The sequence below is a fragment of the Mustela nivalis genome (genome assembly GCF_964662115.1).
Source record: "Mustela nivalis genome assembly, chromosome: 6".
In the NCBI taxonomy this organism is placed as follows: Eukaryota; Metazoa; Chordata; class Mammalia; order Carnivora; family Mustelidae; genus Mustela; species Mustela nivalis.
The window spans coordinates 123,524,454-123,546,813 of NC_139025.1; positions in this window are offsets into that span (position 1 = coordinate 123,524,454).

The window sequence follows — 22,360 nt, forward strand, 5'->3', positions numbered from 1 at the left end:
TGCCCCAGCGTCACCCAGCGTGACCGCAGGCGAGAGACCCTCGGCGACCGCCGACAAAATCCCGGCGCCCACGAAAAAGGCAAGCCCTGGCACATCGGGCGCTGGCCCGACGCCGCTCCAAGGCCCTCGTGAGAGGAGAAGGGGCTTGGATTCCGGGCCAAGCGCCACCGCCCTTGCTCTCAGCCACAAGGCCCTGCATGGCCAGGCAGCACACCTCTTGGCAAGCGGTTCTCATGACCCGCCGAGGGCCAGCTGACCCTCCCACTGAAAGCAGGGCCCATTCCCACCCAGGGCACGGGTGTGTCCATGACCAGCGATCTTCGTGGGCCCCGCCCCTGAGGGAGCGAGCACTCGTCCAGCAGCTCGGTCCCCACGTGCGCAGGCTTCCGCCGGCTCGGCAAGTCCCGCCCACCCTGAGCTCCCACGTGCCTCGCTCCTCCAAGGCAGGGATCTTGAAACACTCGGCCACAAGCCCAGTGGACGTTTCCGTCAGACACCAGGCGGGTCGCCAGGTAGGGCCCCTCGCTCGACGTGCGTCCGAGGACTCTGGCCCTGGCGTCATCACTCACCCGCTGCGACCCCACGGTAAGGCGCGAGGAGCAAGGGAAGGAAGCCACCTCTCCTCCAGCACCACCACAGCTGACCTTGGCCCAGCTCCACGTCCGGCCAGGCCACAGCGCTGGACTGGGAACCGTGCTCGCGGGGCTTGCCCCATCCTGCCTAGGGCGCAGGCGAGCAAGGACAGGTCTCGAGCGTTCCCCATCCCACTGGGCATCGGTGCATCTGGGCCACAAGTCTCTGGGACCCTCTCAGAAATACCTACGCTGCTCATGCCCAGGCCCAGCGGTGGGGAGCAAGCCCTCCACGGCTCCCGTGCCCTGCGCCCGCGAACAACGTCCCTTCCGTGCTGGGGTTCATGGCAATGGCACTCCTTGGGGTCCCTGGAGACGCCCACCGATCGCCTCTCCTCGCGGATGGAGACCCCGGGCCCACTCCGACAAGGGACCGAAACGCGGCCCCGACGTCCCCCGGGCCAGTCCCCGGAGCCACCAGGTGGCTGCCCAGCGGGGACGGGTGATGTCGGGCACGGCCCCCACAGCCCCCAAAGCATTGAACGCTTGTGGCAGATTACAGCCAGAGGCTCGGGCCACGCAGCTCCCCGCCAGCAGCCCGCCTGCCTTCCTCCCCTGTCCCAACCTATTCTGGGTCGGCCGAGAGCCTGCACGGCGGCTCCACGTTCGCCCTGGTCTCACGGCACGGGCCTTGTGGGGCCCCACTGGGCCTCCAGGGGATTAACTTCAGGGGCTGTCAAGGACAGCGTCCTGGCCGAGGGCCTCTGCCCTCTACCCACAAGCACATAGGGCACACCAACGATGCCAACAGGGTGACGGGCCCCGGGGCTCTCCTCGCAACCCAAGGCGCCTGCCGCCGCACCCGCTACCTCACGATCCCCCAGGAGCTCTGCCTGAAGCACCACCCCAGCCCACGCTGCTCCGTGACAGGCGCTCAGAGGGCCTCACCCAGCGCCTCCCTTGGGGACTCCCACGAACGGGATACCATCATTCCGACTCGACACAAGAGCCCGGCTGCGCCTCCCAGGACCTCCGACCGGCTAAGGCGGGGAAACGCCTCGCGGGCCCTGAGCCGCACACGCGGCTGTTCTGGCCGAGGTCCCTCGGGGGTTAGAGCTGGGGCTGCTGGTGAGGCTGGCGGTGCTGGCGGTGCCGGCGGTTGCGGCGGCGGTGGGGGAGGTGGTGGTGTTGGTGTTGGTAGTGGAAGTGCTGGTGGTGGTGGTGGTGGTGGCTACCGGCGTGTGACCGAGGGGAAGCTGTCCCTCGCTCCTACCTTCTGCCCCGGGGGAGAAAACGTGCTGGACCTCAGTTTCGATGAGAACGACGGTAGGGAGTTCTCACTCATTTTGTTCAGCTTTTCCAAGGAATGCAGAATGAGGGAGTCATCATCGATCCGAGCACATAGGGGGCCGCCTGGCCAACGGAACGGGCCAGGCAGGGTGGCTCGGAGGGGAAGCCGTTGGCCTCAGAGCCCTGCGGCAGCGGCCCGTACGGACCCACACGCCTGAGCAAGAGGAACGGTGCAACCTCGCACCGGGAGCCAGGAGGGAGCCGGGAGCCGGGAGCCGCAAGGCTAGCGCGCACTGGCAGCCTCTGCGGCAGGCGCGAGCTATCCCGCCGTCCCCAGTTCCACCTGAGACAGGGAAAGGCTTACCGTCTCGCCGATCCTTCCGCAGCCTGCCCGGGCTGGACCGCACGTCTTCCACAGACCCGGCAGGCTCCGCGCAATCCGAGGACAGGAAGGCCATCTTCTCTGGGCCGACCGGGGGCCCGCCTGGCGTGGCCACCGCACCTGACAAGTGTGGAAAAGTAGCACGCACGCGTGAGCCACGGACCCAGGGGTTACCGCTCGCCATGCCTCTCAGAACAAGCCTGGGGGGAAGCCTTGCCTCCGCCTGGTGCGGACCCTCTGTCCCTCAGGCTTGGCGGCAGCCGGACAGGAGGCCACGCATGCCGGCCGGGCAAGGCCGCGGACACGTGGGTCTCCGTGGGGTCGGGTGTGAGTCTGCGTGTGCCGAGTGTGCGTGCGTGTGTTGATGGGTGTGTGTGTATGTGTGTGTGTGTGTGTATATGTGTGTGTGTCTGTTTGTGTGTGTGTGTACGGGCGTGCGCATGTGAGCCTGTTTGGGGAAATGGTGTAAGGTTGCGTTTGGCCCTGGCGTGTGGGGGCTAGGAGCCCTTGTGGGACACGTGGACATGTAGGAGGACGGTGGCGGGTGGGCGCGTTTCTGCAGTCGGGGCGGCCACGGGGTGGTCGCCCTTGGAGGGAGCCTCACGCACGTTCACAGCCCTCCCGGGACAGGGACCCCTGGCCTCCAGGCCTGGCACGCTGCTCCGGAAGTTTGGTGCCACTGAATCCTCGAGCGCCACGTTCGACACCCCCTTGGTCTGACGGGATCAGGCCAGACGGAACGCGTGTCCAAGGTCTCCTGGCAACGCAGAGCACGCCGGCTCTGGCTAGCCACATCCGGTGCAGGAGACGGAGGCCACAGCGATGTGAACTCTGTCACCCTGACGCTTGCCCCAGCGTCACCCAGCGTGACCGCAGGAGAGAGACCCTCGGCGACTGCCGACAAAATCCCGGCGCCCACGGAAAAGGCAAGCCCTGGCACATCGGGCGCTGGCCGACGCCGCTCCAAGGCCCTTGCGAGAGGAGAAGGGGCTTGGATTCCGGGCCAAGCGCCACTGCCCTTGTTCTCAGCCACAAGGCCCTGCATGGCCAGGCAGCACACCTCTTGGCAAGCGGTTCTCATGACCCGCCGAGGGCCAGCTGACCCTCCCACTGAAAGCAGGGCCCATTCCCACCCAGGGCACGGGTGTGTCCACGACCAGCGGTCTTCGTGGGCCCCGCCCCTGAGGGAGCGAGCACTCGTCCAGCAGCTCGGTCCCCACGTGCGCAGGCCTCCGCCGGCTCGGCAAGTCCCGCCCACCCTGAGCTCCCACGTGCCGCGCTCCTCCAAGGCAGGGATCTTGAAACGCTCGGCCACAAGCCCAGTGGACGTTTCCGTCAGACACCAGGCGGGTCGCCAGGCAGGGCCCCTCGCTCGACGTGCGTCCAAGGACTCTGGCCCTGGCGTCATCACTCACCCGCTGCGACCCCAAGGTAAGGCGCGAGGAGCAAGGGAAGGAAGCCACCTCTCCTCCAGCGCCACCACAGCTGACCTTGGCCCAGCTCCACGTCCGGCCAGGCCACAGCGCTGGACTGGGAACCGTGCTCGCGGGGCTTGCCCCATCCTGCCTAGGGCGCAGGCGAGCAAGGACAGGTCTCGAGCGTTCCCCATCCCACTGGGCATCGGGGCATCTGGGCCACAAGTCTCTGGGACCCTCTCAGAAATACCTACGCTGCCCATGCCCAGGCCCGGCGGTGGGGAGCAAGCCCTCCACGGCTCCCGTGGCTTGCGCCTGCGGACAACGTCCCTTCCGTGCTGGGGTTCATCGCAATGGCACTCCTTGGGGTCCCTGGAGACGCCCACGGATCGCCTCTCCTCGTGGATGGAGTCCCCGGGCCCACTCCGACAAGGGACCGAAACGCGGCCCCGACGTGCCCCGGGCCAGTCCCCGGAGCCACCAGGTGGCTGCCCAGCGGGGACGGGTGATGTCGGGCACGGCCCCCACAGCCCCCAAAGCATTGAACGCTTGTGGCAGATTACAGCCAGAGGCTCGGGCCACGCAGCTCCCCGCCAGCAGCCCGCCTGCCTTCCTCCCCTGTCCCAACCTATTCTGGGTCGGCCGAGAGCCTGCACGGCGGCTCCACGTTCGCCCTGGTCTCACGGCACGGGCCTTGTGGGGCCCCACTGGGCCTCCACGGGCTTAATTTCAGGGGCTGTCAAGGACAGCGTCCTGGCCGTGGGCCTCTGCCCTCTACCCACAAGCACATAGGGCACACCAACGATGCCAACAGGGTGACGGGCCCCGGGGCTCTCCTCGCAACCCAAGGCGCCTGCCGCCGCACCCGCTACCTCACGATCCCCCAGGAGCTCTGCCTGAAGCACCACCCCAGCCCACGCTGCTCCGTGACAGGCGCTCAGAGGGCCCTACCCAGCGCCTCCCTTGGGGACTCCCACGAACGGGATACCATCATTCCGACTCGACACAAGAGCCCGGCTGCGCCTCCCAGGACCTCCGACCGGCTAAGGCGGGGAAACGCCTCGCGGGCCCTGAGCCGCACACGCGGCTGTTCTGGCCGAGGTCCCTCGGGGGTTAGAGCTGGGGCTGCTGGTGGTGCTGGCGGTGCTGGCGGTGCCGGCGGTTGCGGCGGCGGTGGGGGAGGTGGTGGTGTTGGTGGTGGTAGTGGAAGTGCTGCTGGTGGTGGTGGTGGTGGCTACCGGTGTGTGACCGAGGGGAAGCTGTCCCTCGCTCCTACCTTCTGCCCCGGGGGAGAAAACGTGCTGGACCTCAGTTTCGATGAGAACGACGGTAGGGAGTTCTCACTCATTTTGTTCAGCTTTTCCAAGGAATGCAGAATGAGGGAGTCATCATCGATCCGAGCACATAGGGGGCCGCCTGGCCAACGGAACGGGCCAGGCAGGGTGGCTCGGAGGGGAAGCCGTTGGCCTCAGAGCCCTGCGGCAGCGGCCCGTACGGACCCACGCCCCTGAGCAAGAGGAACGGTGCAACCTCGCACCGGGAGCCGGGAGCCGGGAGCCGCAAGGCTAGCGCGCACTGGAAGCCTCTGCGGCAGGCGCGAGCTATCCCGCCGTCCCCAGTTCCACCTGAGACAGGGAAAGGCTTACCGTCTCGCCGATCCTTCCGCAGCCTGCCTGGGCTGGACCGCACGTCTTCCACAGACCCGGCCAGGCTCCGCGCAATCCGAGGACAGGAAGGCCATCTTCTCTGGGCCGACCGGGGGCCCGCCTGGCGTGGCCACCGCACCTGACAAGTGTGGAAAAGTAGCACGCACGCGTGAGCCACGGACCCAGGGGTTACCGCTCGCCATGCCTCTCAGAACAAGCCTGGGGGGAAGCCTTGCCTCCGCCTGGTGCGGACCCTCTGTCCCTCAGGCTTGGCGGCAGCCGGACAGGAGGCCACGCATGCCGGCCGGGCAAGGCCGCGGACACGTGGGTCTCCGTGGGGTCGGGTGTGAGTCTGCGTGTGCCGAGTGTGCGTGCGTGTGTTGATGGGTGTGTGTGTATGTGTGTGTGTGTGTGTGTGTATGTGTGTGTGTCTGTTTGTGTGTGTGTGTACGGGCGTGCGCATGTGAGCCTGTTTGGGGAAATGGTGTAAGGTTGCGTTTGGCCCTGGCGTGTGGGGGCTAGGAGCCCTTGTGGGACACGTGGACCTGTAGGAGGACGGTGGCGGATGGGCGCGTTTCTGCAGTCGGGGCGGCCACGAGGTGGTCGCCCTTGGAGGGAGCCTCACGCACGTTCACAGCCCTCCCGGGACAGGGACCCCTGGCCTCCAGGCCTGGCACGCTGCTCCGGAAGTTTGGTGCCACGGAATCCTCGAGCGCCACGTTCGACACCCCCTTGGTCTGACGGGATCAGGCCAGACGGAACGCGTGTCCAAGGTCTCCTGGCAACGCAGAGCACGCCGGCTCTGGCTAGCCACATCCGGTGCAGGAGACGGAGGCCACAGCGATGTGAACTCTGTCACCCTGACGCTTGCCCCAGCGTCACCCAGCGTGACCGCAGGAGAGAGACCCTCGGCGACCGCCGACAAAATCCCGGCGCCCACGGAAACGGCAAGCCCTGGCACATCGGGCGCTGGCCCGACGCCGCTCCAAGGCCCTCATGAGAGGAGAAGGGGCTTGGATTCCGGGCCAAGCGCCACCGCCCTTGCTCTCAGCCACAAGGCCCTGCATGGCCAGGTAGCACACCTCTTGGCAAGCGGTTCTCATGACCCGCCGAGGGCCAGCTGACCCTCCCACTGAAAGCAGGGCCCATTCCTACCCAGGGCACGGGTGTGTCCACGACCAGCGGTCTTCGTGGGCCCTGCCCCTGAGGGAGCGAGCACTCGTCCAGCAGCTCGGTCCCCACGTGCGCAGGCTTCCGCTGGCTCGGCAAGTCCCGCCCACCCTGAGCTCCCACGTGCCTCGCTCCTCCAAGGCAGGGATCTTGAAACGCTCGGCCACAAGCCCAGTGGACGTTTCCGTCAGACACCAGGCCGGACGCCAGGCAGGGCCCCTCGCTCGGCGTGCGTCCGAGGACTCTGGCCCTGGCGTCATCGCTCACCCGCTGCGACCCCACGGTAAGGCGCGAGGAGCAAGGGAAGGAAGCCACCTCTCCTCCAGCACCACCACAGCTGACCTTGGCCCAGCTCCAGGTCCGGCCAGGCCATAGCGCTGGACTGGGAACCGTGCTCGCGGGGCTTGCCCCATCCTGCCTAGGGCGCAGGCGAGCAAGGACAGGTCTCGAGCGTTCCCCATCCCACTGGGCATCGGGGCATCTGGGCCACAAGTCTCTGGGACCCTCTCAGAAATACCTACGCTGCCCATGCCCAGGCCCGGCGGTGGGGAGCAAGCCCTCCACGGCTCCCGTGCCTTGCGCCCGCGGACAGCGTCCCTTCCGTGCTGGGGTTCATCGCAATGGCACTCCTTGGGGTCCCTGGAGACGCCCACCGATCGCCGCTCCTCGCGGACGGAGACCCCGGGCCCACTCCGACAAGGGACCGAAACGCGGCCCCGACGTGCCCCGGGCCAGTCCCCGGAGCCACCAGGTGGCTGCCCAGCGGGGACGGGTGATGTCGGGCACGGCCCCCACAGCCCCCAAAGCATTGAACGCTTGTGGCAGATTACAGCCAGAGGCTCGGGCCACGCAGCTCCCCGCCAGCAGCCCGCCTGCCTTCCTCCCCTGTCCCAACCTATTCTGGGTCGGCCGAGAGCCTGCACGGCGGCTCCACGTTCGCCCTGGTCTCACGGCACGGGCCTTGTGGGTCCCCACTGGGCCTCCAGGGGCTTAACTTCAGGGGCTGTCAAGGACAGCGTCCTGGCCGAGGGCCTCTGCCCTCTACCCACAAGCACATAGGGCACACCAACGATGCCAACAGGGTGACGGGCCCCGGGGCTCTCCTCGCAACCCAAGGCGCCTGCCGCCGCACCCGCTACCTCACGATCCCCCAGGAGCTCTGCCTGAAGCACCACCCCAGCCCACGCTGCTCCGTGACAGGCGCTCAGAGGGCCCTACCCAGCGCCTCCCTTGGGGACTCCCACGAACGGGATACCATCATTCCGACTCGACACAAGAGCCCGGCGTCGCCTCCCAGGACCTCCGACCGGCTAAGGCGGGGAAACGCCTCGCGGGCCCTGAGCCGCACACGCGGCTGTTCTGGCCGAGGTCCCTCGGGGGTTAGAGCTGGGGCTGTTGGTGGTGCTGGCGGTGCCGACGGTTGCGGCGGCGGTGCGGGAGGTGGTGGTGTTGGTGTTGGTAGTGGAAGTGCTGGTGGTGGTGGTGGTGGTGGCTACCGGCGTGTGACCGAGGGGAAGCTGTCCCTCGCTCCTACCTTCTGCCCCGGGGGAGAAAACGTGCTGGACCTCAGTTTCGATGAGAACGACGGTAGGGAGTTCTCACTCATTTTGTTCAGCTTTTCCAAGGAATGCAGAATGAGGGAGTCATCATCGATCTGAGCACATAGGGGGCCGCCTGGCCAACGGAACGAGCCAGGCAGGGTGGCTCGGAGGGGAAGACGTTGGCCTCAGAGCCCTGCGGCAGCGGCCCGTACGGACCCACGCCCCTGAGCAAGAGGAACGGTGCAACCTCGCACCGGGAGCCGGGAGCCGGGAGCCGCAAGGCTGGCGCGCACTGGCAGCCTCTGCGGCAGGCGCGAGCTATCCCGCCGTCCCCAGTTCCACCTGAGACAGGGAAAGGCTTACCGTCTCGCCGATCCTTCCGCAGCCTGCCCGGGCTGGACCGCACGTCTTCCACAGACCCGGCCAGGCTCCGCGCAATCCGAGGACAGGAAGGCCATCTTCTCTGGGCCGACCGGGGGCCCGCCTGGCGTGGCCACCGCACCTGACAAGTGTGGAAAAGTAGCACGCACGCGTGAGCCAAGGACCCAGGGGTTACCGCTCGCCATGCCTCTCAGAACAAGCCTGGGGGGAAGCCTTGCCTCCGCCTGGTGCGGACCCTCTGTCCCTCAGGCTTGGCGGCAGCCGGACAGGAGGCCACGCATGCCGGCCGGGCAAGGCCGCGGACACGTGGGTCTCCGTGGGGTCGGGTGTGAGTCTGCGTGTGCCGAGTGTGCGTGCGTGTGTTGATGGGTGTGTGTGTATGTGTGTGTGTGTGTATGTGTGTGTGTCTGTTTGTGTGTGTGTGTACGGGCGTGCGCATGTGAGCCTGTTTGGGGAAATGGTGTAAGGTTGCGTTTGGCCCTGGCGTGTGGGGGCTAGGAACCCTTGTGGGACACGTGGACATGTAGGAGGACGGTGGCGGGTGGGCGCGTTTCTGCAGTCGGGGCGGCCACGGGGTGGTCGCCCTTGGAGGGAGCCTCACGCACGTTCACAGCCCTCCCGGGACAGGGACCCCTGGCCTCCAGGCCTGGCACGCTGCTCCGGAAGTTTGGTGCCACGGAATCCTCGAGCGCCACGTTCGACACCCCCTTGGTCTGACGGGATCAGGCCAGACGGAACGCGTGTCCAAGGTCTCCTGGCAACGCAGAGCACGCCGGCTCTGGCTAGCCACATCCGGTGCAGGAGACGGAGGCCACAGCGATGTGAACTCTGTCACCCTGACGCTTGCCCCAGCGTCACCCAGCGTGACCGCAGGAGAGAGACCCTCGGCGACCGCCGACAAAATCCCGGCGCCCACGGAAAAGGCAAGCCCTGGCACATCGGGCGCTGGCCCGACGCCGCTCCAAGGCCCTCGTGAGAGGAGAAGGGGCTTGGATTCCGGGCCAAGCGCCACCGCCCTTGCTCTCAGCCACAAGGCCCTGCATGGCCAGGCAGCACACCTCTTGGCAAGCGGTTCTCATGACCCGCCGAGGGCCAGCTGACCCTCCCACTGAAAGCAGGGCCCATTCCCACCCAGGGCACGGGTGTGTCCACGACCAGCGGTCTTCGTGGGCCCCGCCCCTGAGGGAGCGAGCACTCGTCCAGCAGCTCGGTCCCCACGTGCGCAGGCCTCCGCCGGCTCGGCAAGTCCCGCCCACCCTGAGCTCCCACGTGCCTCGTTCCTCCAAGGCAGGGATCTTGAAACGCTCGGCCACAAGCCCAGTGGACGTTTCCGTCAGACACCAGGCGGGACGCCAGGCAGGGCCCCTCGCTCGACGTGCGTCCGAGGACTCTGGCCCTGGCGTCATCACTCACCCGCTGCGACCCCACGGTAAGGCGCGAGGAGCAAGGGAAGGAAGCCACCTCTCCTCCAGCACCACCACAGCTGACCTTGGCCCAGCTCCACGTCCGGCCAGGCCACAGCGCTGGACTAGGAACCGTGCTCGCGGGGCTTGCCCCATCCTGCCTAGGGCGCAGGCGAGCAAGGACAGGTCTCAAGCGTTCCCCATCCCACTGGGCATCGGGGCATCTCGGCCACAAGTCTCTGGGACCCTCTCAGAAATACCTACGCTGCCCATGCCCAGGCCCGGCGGTGGGGAGCAAGCCCTCCACGGCTCCCGTGCTTTGCGCCCGCGGACAGCGTCCCTTCCGTGCTGGGGTTCATCGCAATGGCACTCCTTGGGGTCCCTGGAGACGCCCACCGATCGCCGCTCCTCGCGGACGGAGACCCCGGGCCCACTCCGACAAGGGACCGAAACGCGGCCCCGACGTGCCCCGGGCCAGTCCCCGGAGCCACCAGGTGGCTGCCCAGCGGGGACGGGTGATGTCGGGCACGGCCCCCACAGCCCCCAAAGCATTGAACGCTTGTGGCAGATTACAGCCAGAGGCTCGGGCCACGCAGCTCCCCGCCAGCAGCCCGCCTGCCTTCCTCCCCTGTCCCAACCTATTCTGGGTCGGCCGAGAGCCTGCACGGCGGCTCCACGTTCGCCCTGGTCTCACGGCACGGGCCTTGTGGGGCCCCACTGGGCCTCCAGGGGCTTAACTTCAGGGGCTGTCAAGGACAGCGTCCTGGCCGAGGGCCTCTGCCCTCTACCCACAAGCACATAGGGCACACCAACGATACCAACAGGGTGACGGGCCCCGGGGCTCTCCTCGCAACCCAAGGCACCTGCCGCCGCACCCGCTACCTCACAATCCCCCAGGAGCTCTGCCTGAAGCACCACCCCAGCCCACGCTGCTCCGTGACAGGCGCTCAGAGGGCCTCACCCAGCGCCTCCCTTGGGGACTCCCACGAACGGGATACCATCATTCAGACTCGACACAAGAGCCCGGCTGCACCTCCCAGGACCTCCGACCGGCTAAGGCCGGGAAACGCCTCGCGGGCCCTGAGCCGCACACGCGGCTGTTCTGGCCGAGGTCCCTCGGGGGTTAGAGCTGGGGCTGTTGGTGGTGCTGGCGGTGCCGACGGTTGCGGCGGCGGTGGGGGAGGTGGTGGTGTTGGTGTTGGTAGTGGAAGTGCTGGTGGTGGTGGTGGTGGTGGCTACCGGCGTGTGACCGAGGGGAAGCTGTCCCTCGCTCCTACCTTCTGCCCCGGGGGAGAAAACGTGCTGGACCTCAGTTTCGATGAGAACGACGGTAGGGAGTTCTCACTCATTTTGTTCAGCTTTTCCAAGGAATGCAGAATGAGGGAGTCATCATCGATCCGAGCACATAGGGGGCCGCCTGGCCAACGGAACGGGGCAGGCAGGGTGGCTCGGAGGGGAAGCCGTTGGCCTCAGAGCCCTGCGGCAGCGGCCCGTACGGACCCACGCCCCTGAGCAAGAGGAACGGTGCAACCTCGCACCGGGAGCCGGGAGACGGGAGCCGCAAGGCTGGCGCGCACTGGTAGTCTCTGCGGCAGGCGCGAGCTATCCCGCCGTCCCCAGTTCCACCTGAGACAGGGAAAGGCTTACCGTCTCGCCGATCCGTCCGCAGCCTGCACGCGCTGGACCGCACGTCTTCCACAGACCCGGCCAGGCTCCGCGCAATCCGAGGACAGGAAGGCCATCTTCTCTGGGCCGACCGGGGGCCCGCCTGGCGTGGCCACCGCACCTGACAAGTGTGGAAAAGTAGCACGCACGCGTGAGCCACGGACCCAGGGGTTACCGCTCGCCATGCCTCTCAGAACAAGCCTGGGGGGAAGCCTTGCCTCCGCCTGGTGCGGACCCTCTGTCCCTCAGGCTTGGCGGCAGCCGGACAGGAGGCCACGCATGCCGGCCGGGCAAGGCCACGGACACGTGGATCTCCGTGGGGTCGGGTGTGAGTCTGCGTGTGCCGAGGGTGCGTGCGTGTGTTGATGGGTGTGTGTGTATGTGTGTGTGTGTGTGTATATGTGTGTGTGTCTGTTTGTGGGTGTGTGTACGGGCGTGCGCATGTGAGCCTGTTTGGGGAAATGGTGTAAGGTTGCGTTTGGCCCTGGCGTGTGGGGGCTAGGAGCCCTTGTGGGACACGTGGACATGTAGGAGGACGGTGGCGGGTGGGCGCGTTTCTGCAGTCGGAGCGGCCACGGGGTGGTCGCCCTTGGAGGGAGCCTCACGCACGTTCACAGCCCTCCCGGGACAGGGACCCCTGGCCTCCAGGCCTGGCACGCTGCTCCGGAAGTTTGGTGCCACGGAATCCTCGAGCGCCACGTTCGACACCCCCTTGGTCTGACGGGATCAGGCCAGACGGAACGCGTGTCCAAGGTCTCCTGGCAACGCAGAGCACGCCGGCTCTGGCTAGCCACATCCGGTGCAGGAGACGGAGGCCACAGCGATGTGAACTCTGTCACCCTGACGCTTGCCCCAGCGTCACCCAGCGTGACCGCAGGAGAGAGACCCTCGGCGACCGCCGACAAAATCCCGGCGCCCACGGAAAAGGCAAGCCCTGGCACATCGGGCGCTGGCCGACGCCGCTCCAAGGCCCTTGCGAGAGGAGAAGGGGCTTGGATTCCGGGCCAAGCGCCACCGCCCTTGCTCTCAGCCACAAGGCCCTGCATGGCCAGGCAGCACACCTCTTGGCAAGCGGTTCTCATGACCCGCCGAGGGCCAGCTGACCCTCCCACTGAAAGCAGGGCCAATTCCCACCCAGGGCACGGGTGTGTCCACGACCAGCGGTCTTCGTGGGCCCCGCCCCTGAGGGAGCGAGCACTCGTCCAGCAGCTCGGTCCCCACGTGCGCAGGCCTCCGCCGGCTCGGCAAGTCCCGCCCACCCTGAGCTCCCACGTGCCTCACTCCTCCAAGGCAGGGATCTTGAAAAGCTCGGCCACAAGCCCAGTGGACGTTTCCGTCAGACACCAGGCGGGTCGCCAGGCAGGGCCCCTCGCTCGACGTGCGTCCGAGGACTCTGGCCCTGGCGTCATCACTCACCCGCTGCGACCCCACGGTAAGGCGCGAGGAGCAAGGGAAGGAAGCCACCTCTCCTCCAGCGCCACCACAGCTGACCTTGGCCCAGCTCCACGTCCGGCCAGGCCACAGCGCTGGTCTGGGAACCGTGCTCGCGGGGCTTGCCCCATCCTGCCTAGGGCGCAGGCGAGCAAGGACAGGTCTCGAGCGTTCCCCATCCCACTGGGCATCGGGGCATCTGGGCCACAAGTCTCTGGGACCCTCTCAGAAATACCTACGCTGCCCATGCCCAGGCCCAGCGGTGGGGAGCAAGCCCTCCACGGCTCCCGTGGCTTGCGCCTGCGGACAACGTCCCTTCCGTGCTGGGGTTCATCGCAATGGCACTCCTTGGGGTCCCTGGAGACGCCCACCGATCGCCTCTCCTCGCGGATGGAGTCCCCGGGCCCACTCCGACAAGGGACCGAAACGCGGCCCCGACGTGCCCCGGGCCAGTCCCCGGAGCCACCAGGTGGATGCCCAGCGGGGACGGGTGATGTCGGGCACGGCCCCCACAGCCCCCAAAGCATTGAACGCTTGTGGCAGATTACAGCCAGAGGCTCGGGCCACGCAGCTCCCCGCCAGCAGCCCGCCTGCCTTCCTCCCCTGTCCCAACCTATTCTGGGTCGGCCGAGAGCCTGCACTGCGGCTCCACGTTCGCCCTGGTCTCACGGCACGGGCCTTGTGGGGCCCCACTGGGCCTCCAGGGGCTTAACTTCAGGGGCTGTCAAGGACAGCGTCCTGGCCGAGGGCCTCTGCCCTCTACCCACAAGCACATAGGGCACACCAACGATGCCAACAGGGTGACGGGCCCCGGGGCTCTCCTCGCAACCCAAGGCGCCTGCCGCCGCACCCGCTACCTCACGATCCCCCAGGAGCTCTGCCTGAAGCACCACCCCAGCCCACGCTGCTCCGTGACAGGCGCTCAGAGGGCCTCACCCAGCGCCTCCCTTGGGGACTCCCACGAACGGGATACCATCATTCCGACTCGACACAAGAGCCCGGCTGCGCCTCCCAGGACCTCCGACCAGCTAAGGCGGGGAAACGCCTCGCGGGCCCTGAGCCGCACACGCGGCTGTTCTGGCCGAGGTCCCTCGTGGGTTAGAGCTGGGGCTGTTGGTGGTGCTGGCTGTGCCGACGGTTGCGGCGGCGGTGCGGGAGGTGGTGGTGTTGGTGTTGGTAGTGGAAGTGCTGGTGGTGGTGGTGGTGGTGGCTACCGGCGTGTGACCGAGGGGAAGCTGTCCCTCGCTCCTACCTTCTGCCCCGGGGGAGAAAACGTGCTGGACCTCAGTTTCGATGAGAACGACGGTAGGGAGTTCTCACTCATTTTGTTCAGCTTTTCCAAGGAATGCAGAATGAGGGAGTCATCATCGATCCGAGCACATAGGGGGCCGCCTGGCCAACGGAACGAGCCAGGCAGGGTGGCTCGGAGGGGAAGACGTTGGCCTCAGAGCCCTGCGGCAGCGGCCCGTACGGACCCACGCCCCTGAGCAAGAGGAACGGTGCAACCTCGCACCGGGAGCCGGGAGCCGGGAGCCGCAAGGCTGGCGCGCACTGGCAGCCTCTGCGGCAGGCGCGAGCTATCCCGCCGTCCCCAGTTCCACCTGAGACAGGGAAAGGCTTACCGTCTCGCCGATCCGTCCGCAGCCTGCACGCGCTGGACCGCACGTCTTCCACAGACCCGGCCAGGCTCCGCGCAATCCGAGGACAGGAAGGCCATCTTCTCTGGGCCGACCGGAAGCCCGCCTGGCGTGGCCACCGCACCTGACAAGTGTGGAAAAGTAGCACGCACGCGTGAGTCACGGACCCAGGGGTTACCGCTCGCCATGCCTCTCAGAACAAGCCTGGGGGGAAGCCTTGCCTCCGCCTGGTGCGGACCCTCTGTCCCTCAGGCTTGGCGGCAGCCGGACAGGAGGCCACGCATGCCAGCCGGGCAAGGCCGCGGACACGTGAGTCTCCGTGGGGTCGGGTGTGAGTCTGCGTGTGCCGAGTGTGCGTGCGTGTGTTGATGGGTGTGTGTGTATGTGTGTGTGTGTGTATGTGTGTGTGTCTGTTTGTGTGTGTGTGTACGGGCGTGCGCATGTGAGCCTGTTTGGGGAAATGGTGTAAGGTTGCGTTTGGCCCTGGCGTGTGGGGGCTAGGAACCCTTGTGGGACACGTGGACATGTAGGAGGACGGTGGCGGGTGGGCGCGTTTCTGCAGTCGGGGCGGCCACGGGGTGGTCGCCCTTGGAGGGAGCCTCACGCACGTTCACAGCCCTCCCGGGACAGGGACCCCTGGCCTCCAGGCCTGGCACGCTGCTCCGGAAGTTTGGTGCCACGGAATCCTCGAGCGCCACGTTCGACACCCCCTTGGTCTGACGGGATCAGGCCAGACGGAACGCGTGTCCAAGGTCTCCTGGCAACGCAGAGCACGCCGGCTCTGGCTAGCCACATCCGGTGCAGGAGACGGAGGCCACAGCGATGTGAACTCTGTCACCCTGACGCTTGCCCCAGCGTCACCCAGCGTGACCGCAGGCGAGAGACCCTCGGCGACTGCCGACAAAATCCCCGCGCCCACGGAAAAGGCAAGCCCTGGCACATCGGGCGCTGGCCCGACGCCGCTCCAAGGCCCTCGTGAGAGGAGAAGGGGGTTGGATTCCGGGCCAAGCGCCACCGCCCTTGCTCTCAGCCACAAGGCCCTGCATGGCCAGGCAGCACACCTCTTGGCAAGCGGTTCTCATGACCCGCCGAGGGCCAGCTGACCCTCCCACTGAAAGCAGGGCCCATTCCCACACAGAGCACGGGTGTGTCCACGACCAGCGGTCTTCGTGGGCCCCGCCCCTGAGGGAGCGAGCACTCGTCCAGCAGCTCGGTCCCCACGTGCGCAGGCCTCCGCCGGCTCGGCAAGTCCCGCCCACCCTGAGCTCCCACGTGCCTCGCTCCTCCAAGGCAGGGATCTTGAAACGCTCGGCCACAAGCCCAGTGGACGTTTCCGTCAGACACCAGGCGGGTCACCAGGCAGGGCCCCTCGCTCGACGTGCGTCCGAGGACTCTGGCCCTGGCGTCATCACTCACCCGCTGCGACCCCACGGTAAGGCGCGAGGAGCAAGGGAAGGAAGCCACCTCTCCTCCAGCACCACCACAGCTGACCTTGGCCCAGCTCCACGTCCGGCCAGGCCACAGCGCTGGACTGGGAACCGTGCTCGCGGGGCTTGCCCCATCCTGCCTAGGGCGCAGGCGAGCAAGGACAGGTCTCGAGCGTTCCCCATCCCACTGGGCATCGGGGCATCTGGGCCACAAGTCTCTGGGACCCTCTCAGAAATACCTACGCTGCCCATGCCCAGGCCCAGCGGTGGGGAGCAAGCCCTCCACGGCTCCCGTGCCTTGCGCCCGCGAACAACGTCCCTTCCGTGCTGGGGTTCATCGCAATGGCACTCCTTGGGGTCCCTGGAGACGCCCACCGATCGCCTCTCCTCGCGGATGGAGACCCCGGGCCCACTCCGACAAGGGACCGAAACGCGGCCCCGACGTCCCCCGGGCCAGTCCCCGGAGCCACTAGGTGGCTGCCCAGCGGGGACGGGTGATGTCGGGCACGGCCCCCACAGCCCCCAAAGCATTGAACGCTTGTGGCAGATTACAGCCAGAGGCTCGGGCCACGCAGCTCCCCGCCAGCAGCCCGCCTGCCTTCCTCCCCTGTCCCAACCTATTCTGGGTCGGCCGAGAGCCTGCACGGCGGCTCCACGTTCGCCCTGGTCTCACGGCACGGGCCTTGTGGGGCCCCACTGGGCCTCCAGGGGCTTAACTTCAGGGGCTGTCAAGGACAGCGTCCTGGCCGAGGGCCTCTGCCCTCTACCCACAAGCACATAGGGCACACCAACGATGCCAACAGGGTGACGGGCCCCGGGGCTCTCCTCGCAACCCAAGGCGCCTGCCGCCGCACCCGCTACCTCACGATCCCCCAGGAGCTCTGCCTGAAGCACCACCCCAGCCCACGCTGCTCCGTGACAGGCGCTCAGAGGGCCTCACCCAGCGCCTCCCTTGGGGACTCCCACGAACGGGATACCATCATTCCGACTCGACACAAGAGCCCGGCTGCGCCTCCCAGGACCTCCGACCGGCTAAGGCGGGGAAACGCCTCGCGGGCCCTGAGCCGCACACGCGGCTGTTCTGGCCGAGGTCCCTCGTGGGTTAGAGCTGGGGCTGTTGGTGGTGCTGGCTGTGCCGACGGTTGCGGCGGCGGTGCGGGAGGTGGTGGTGTTGGTGTTGGTAGTGGAAGTGCTGGTGGTGGTGGTGGTGGTGGCTACCGGCGTGTGACCGAGGGGAAGCTGTCCCTCGCTCCTACCTTCTGCCCCGGGGGAGAAAACGTGCTGGACCTCAGTTTCGATGAGAACGACGGTAGGGAGTTCTCACTCATTTTGTTCAGCTTTTCCAAGGAATGCAGAATGAGGGAGTCATCATCGATCCGAGCACATAGGGGGCCGCCTGGCCAACGGAACGAGCCAGGCAGGGTGGCTCGGAGGGGAAGACGTTGGCCTCAGAGCCCTGCGGCAGCGGCCCGTACGGACCCACGCCCCTGAGCAAGAGGAACGGTGCAACCTCGCACCGGGAGCCGGGAGCCGGGAGCCGCAAGGCTGGCGCGCACTGGCAGCCTCTGCGGCAGGCGCGAGCTATCCCGCCGTCCCCAGTTCCACCTGAGACAGGGAAAGGCTTACCGTCTCGCCGATCCGTCCGCAGCCTGCACGCGCTGGACCGCACGTCTTCCACAGACCCGGCCAGGCTCCGCGCAATCCGAGGACAGGAAGGCTATCTTCTCTGGGCCGACCGGAAGCCCGCCTGGCGTGGCCACCGCACCTGACAAGTGTGGAAAAGTAGCACGCACGCGTGAGTCACGGACCCAGGGGTTACCGCTCGCCATGCCTCTCAGAACAAGCCTGGGGGGAAGCCTTGCCTCCGCCTGGTGCGGACCCTCTGTCCCTCAGGCTTGGCGGCAGCCGGACAGGAGGCCACGCATGCCAGCCGGGCAAGGCCGCGGACACGTGAGTCTCCGTGGGGTCGGGTGTGAGTCTGCGTGTGCCGAGTGTGCGTGCGTGTGTTGATGGGTGTGTGTGTATGTGTGTGTGTGTGTGTATGTGTGTGTGTCTGTTTGTGTGTGTGTGTACGGGCGTGCGCATGTGAGCCTGTTTGGGGAAATGGTGTAAGGTTGCGTTTGGCCCTGGCGTGTGGGGGCTAGGAACCCTTGTGGGACACGTGGACATGTAGGAGGACGGTGGCGGGTGGGCGCGTTTCTGCAGTCGGGGCGGCCACGGGGTGGTCGCCCTTGGAGGGAGCCTCACGCACGTTCACAGCCCTCCCGGGACAGGGACCCCTGGCCTCCAGGCCTGGCACGCTGCTCCGGAAGTTTGGTGCCACGGAATCCTCGAGCGCCACGTTCGACACCCCCTTGGTCTGACGGGATCAGGCCAGACGGAACGCGTGTCCAAGGTCTCCTGGCAACGCAGAGCACGCCGGCTCTGGCTAGCCACATCCGGTGCAGGAGACGGAGGCCACAGCGATGTGAACTCTGTCACCCTGACGCTTGCCCCAGCGTCACCCAGCGTGACCGCAGGCGAGAGACCCTCGGCGACCGCCGACAAAATCCCCGCGCCCACGGAAAAGGCAAGCCCTGGCACATCGGGCGCTGGCCCGACGCCGCTCCAAGGCCCTCGTGAGAGGAGAAGGGGCTTGGATTCCGGGCCAAGCGCCACCGCCCTTGCTCTCAGCCACAAGGCCCTGCATGGCCAGGCAGCACACCTCTTGGCAAGCGGTTCTCATGACCCGCCGAGGGCCAGCTGACCCTCCCACTGAAAGCAGGGCCCATTCCCACCCAGGGCACGGGTGTGTCCACGACCAGCGGTCTTCGTGGGCCCCGCCCCTGAGGGAGCGAGCACTCGTCCAGCAGCTCGGTCCCCACGTGCGCAGGCCTCCGCCGGCTCGGCAAGTCCCGCCCACCCTGAGCTCCCACGTGCCTCGCTCCTCCAAGGCAGGGATCTTGAAACGCTCGGCCACAAGCCCAGTGGACGTTTCCGTCAGACACCAGGCGGGTCACCAGGCAGGGCCCCTCGCTCGACGTGCATCCGAGGACTCTGGCCCTGGCGTCATCACTCACCCGCTGCGACCCCACGGTAAGGCGCGAGGAGCAAGGGAAGGAAGCCACCTCTCCTCCAGCACCACCACAGCTGACCTTGGCCCAGCTCCACGTCCGGCCAGGCCACAGCGCTGGACTGGGAACCGTGCTCGCGGGGCTTGCCCCATCCTGCCTAGGGCGCAGGCGAGCAAGGACAGGTCTCGAGCGTTCCCCATCCCACTGGGCATCGGGGCATCTGGGCCACAAGTCTCTGGGACCCTCTCAGAAATACCTACGCTGCCCATGCCCAGGCCCAGCGGTGGGGAGCAAGCCCTCCACGGCTCCCGTGCCTTGCGCCCGCGAACAACGTCCCTTCCGTGCTGGGGTTCATCGCAATGGCACTCCTTGGGGTCCCTGGAGACGCCCACCGATCGCCTCTCCTCGCGGATGGAGACCCCGGGCCCACTCCGACAAGGGACCGAAACGCGGCCCCGACGTCCCCCGGGCCAGTCCCCGGAGCCACTAGGTGGCTGCCCAGCGGGGACGGGTGATGTCGGGCACGGCCCCCACAGCCCCCAAAGCATTGAACGCTTGTGGCAGATTACAGCCAGAGGCTCGGGCCACGCAGCTCCCCGCCAGCAGCCCGCCTGCCTTCCTCCCCTGTCCCAACCTATTCTGGGTCGGCCGAGAGCCTGCACGGCGGCTCCACGTTCGCCCTGGTCTCACGGCACGGGCCTTGTGGGGCCCCACTGGGCCTCCAGGGGCTTAACTTCAGGGGCTGTCAAGGACAGCGTCCTGGCCGAGGGCCTCTGCCCTCTACCCACAAGCACATAGGGCACACCAACGATGCCAACAGGGTGACGGGCCCCGGGGCTCTCCTCGCAACCCAAGGCGCCTGCCGCCGCACCCGCTACCTCACGATCCCCCAGGAGCTCTGCCTGAAGCACCACCCCAGCCCACGCTGCTCCGTGACAGGCGCTCAGAGGGCCTCACCCAGCGCCTCCCTTGGGGACTCCCACGAACGGGATACCATCATTCCGACTTGACACAAGAGCCCGGCTGCGCCTCCCAGGACCTCCGACCGGCTAAGGCGGGGAAACGCCTCGCGGGCCCTGAGCCGCACACGCGGCTGTTCTGGCCGAGGTCCCTCGTGGGTTAGAGCTGGGGCTGTTGGTGGTGCTGGCTGTGCCGACGGTTGCGGCGGCGGTGCGGGAGGTGGTGGTGTTGGTGTTGGTAGTGGAAGTGCTGGTGGTGGTGGTGGTGGTGGCTACCGGCGTGTGACCGAGGGGAAGCTGTCCCTCGCTCCTACCTTCTGCCCCGGGGGAGAAAACGTGCTGGACCTCAGTTTCGATGAGAACGACGGTAGGGAGTTCTCACTCATTTTGTTCAGCTTTTCCAAGGAATGCAGAATGAGGGAGTCATCATCGATCCGAGCACATAGGGGGCCGCCTGGCCAACGGAACGAGCCAGGCAGGGTGGCTCGGAGGGGAAGACGTTGGCCTCAGAGCCCTGCGGCAGCGGCCCGTACGGACCCACGCCCCTGAGCAAGAGGAACGGTGCAACCTCGCACCGGGAGCCGGGAGCCGGGAGCCGCAAGGCTGGCGCGCACTGGCAGCCTCTGCGGCAGGCGCGAGCTATCCCGCCGTCCCCAGTTCCACCTGAGACAGGGAAAGGCTTACCGTCTCGCCGATCCGTCCGCAGCCTGCACGCGCTGGACCGCACGTCTTCCACAGACCCGGCCAGGCTCCGCGCAATCCGAGGACAGGAAGGCCATCTTCTCTGGGCCGACCGGAAGCCCGCCTGGCGTGGCCACCGCACCTGACAAGTGTGGAAAAGTAGCACGCACGCGTGAGTCACGGACCCAGGGGTTACCGCTCGCCATGCCTCTCAGAACAAGCCTGGGGGGAAGCCTTGCCTCCGCCTGGTGCGGACCCTCTGTCCCTCAGGCTTGGCGGCAGCCGGACAGGAGGCCACGCATGCCAGCCGGGCAAGGCCGCGGACACGTGAGTCTCCGTGGGGTCGGGTGTGAGTCTGCGTGTGCCGAGTGTGCGTGCGTGTGTTGATGGGTGTGTGTGTATGTGTGTGTGTGTGTGTATGTGTGTGTGTCTGTTTGTGTGTGTGTGTACGGGCGTGCGCATGTGAGCCTGTTTGGGGAAATGGTGTAAGGTTGCGTTTGGCCCTGGCGTGTGGGGGCTAGGAACCCTTGTGGGACACGTGGACATGTAGGAGGACGGTGGCGGGTGGGCGCGTTTCTGCAGTCGGGGCGGCCACGGGGTGGTCGCCCTTGGAGGGAGCCTCACGCACGTTCACAGCCCTCCCGGGACAGGGACCCCTGGCCTCCAGGCCTGGCACGCTGCTCCGGAAGTTTGGTGCCACGGAATCCTCGAGCGCCACGTTCGACACCCCCTTGGTCTGACGGGATCAGGCCAGACGGAACGCGTGTCCAAGGTCTCCTGGCAACGCAGAGCACGCCGGCTCTGGCTAGCCACATCCGGTGCAGGAGACGGAGGCCACAGCGATGTGAACTCTGTCACCCTGACGCTTGCCCCAGTGTCACCCAGCGTGACCGCAGGAGAGAGACCCTCGGCGACCGCCGACAAAATCCCGGCGCCCACGGAAACGGCAAGCCCTGGCACATCGGGCGCTGGCCCGACGCCGCTCCAAGGCACTCGTGAGAGGAGAAGGGGCTTGGATTCCGGGCCAAGCGCCACCGCCCTTGCTCTCAGCGACAAGGCCCTGCATGGCCAGGTAGCACACCTCTTGGCAAGCGGTTCTCATGACCCGCCGAGGGCCAGCTGACCCTCCCACTGAAAGCAGGGCCCATTCCCACCCAGGGCACGGGTGTGTCCACGACCAGCGGTCTTCGTGGGCCCCGCCCCTGAGGGAGCGAGCACTCGTCCAGCAGCTCGGTCCCCACGTGCACAGGCTTCCGCCGGCTCGGCAAGTCCCGCCCACCCTGAGCTCCCACGTGCCTCGCTCCTCCAAGGCAGGGATCTTGAAACGCTCGGCCACAAGCCCAGTGGACGTTTCCGTCAGACACCAGGCCGGACGCCAGGCAGGGCCCCTGGCTCGGCGTGCGTCTGAGGACTCTGGCCCTGGCGTCATCGCTCACCCGCTGCGACCTTACGGTAAGGCGCGAGGAGCAAGGGAAGGAAGCCACCTCTCCTCCAGCACCACCACAGCTGACCTTGGCCCAGCTCCAGGTCCGGCCAGGCCATAGCGCTGGACTGGGAACCGTGCTCGCGGGGCTTGCCCCATCCTGCCTAGGGCGCAGGCGAGCAAGGACAGGTCTCGAGCGTTCCCCATCCCACTGGGCATCGGGGCATCTGGGCCACAAGTCTCTGGGACCCTCTCAGAAATACCTACGCTGCCCATGCCCAGGC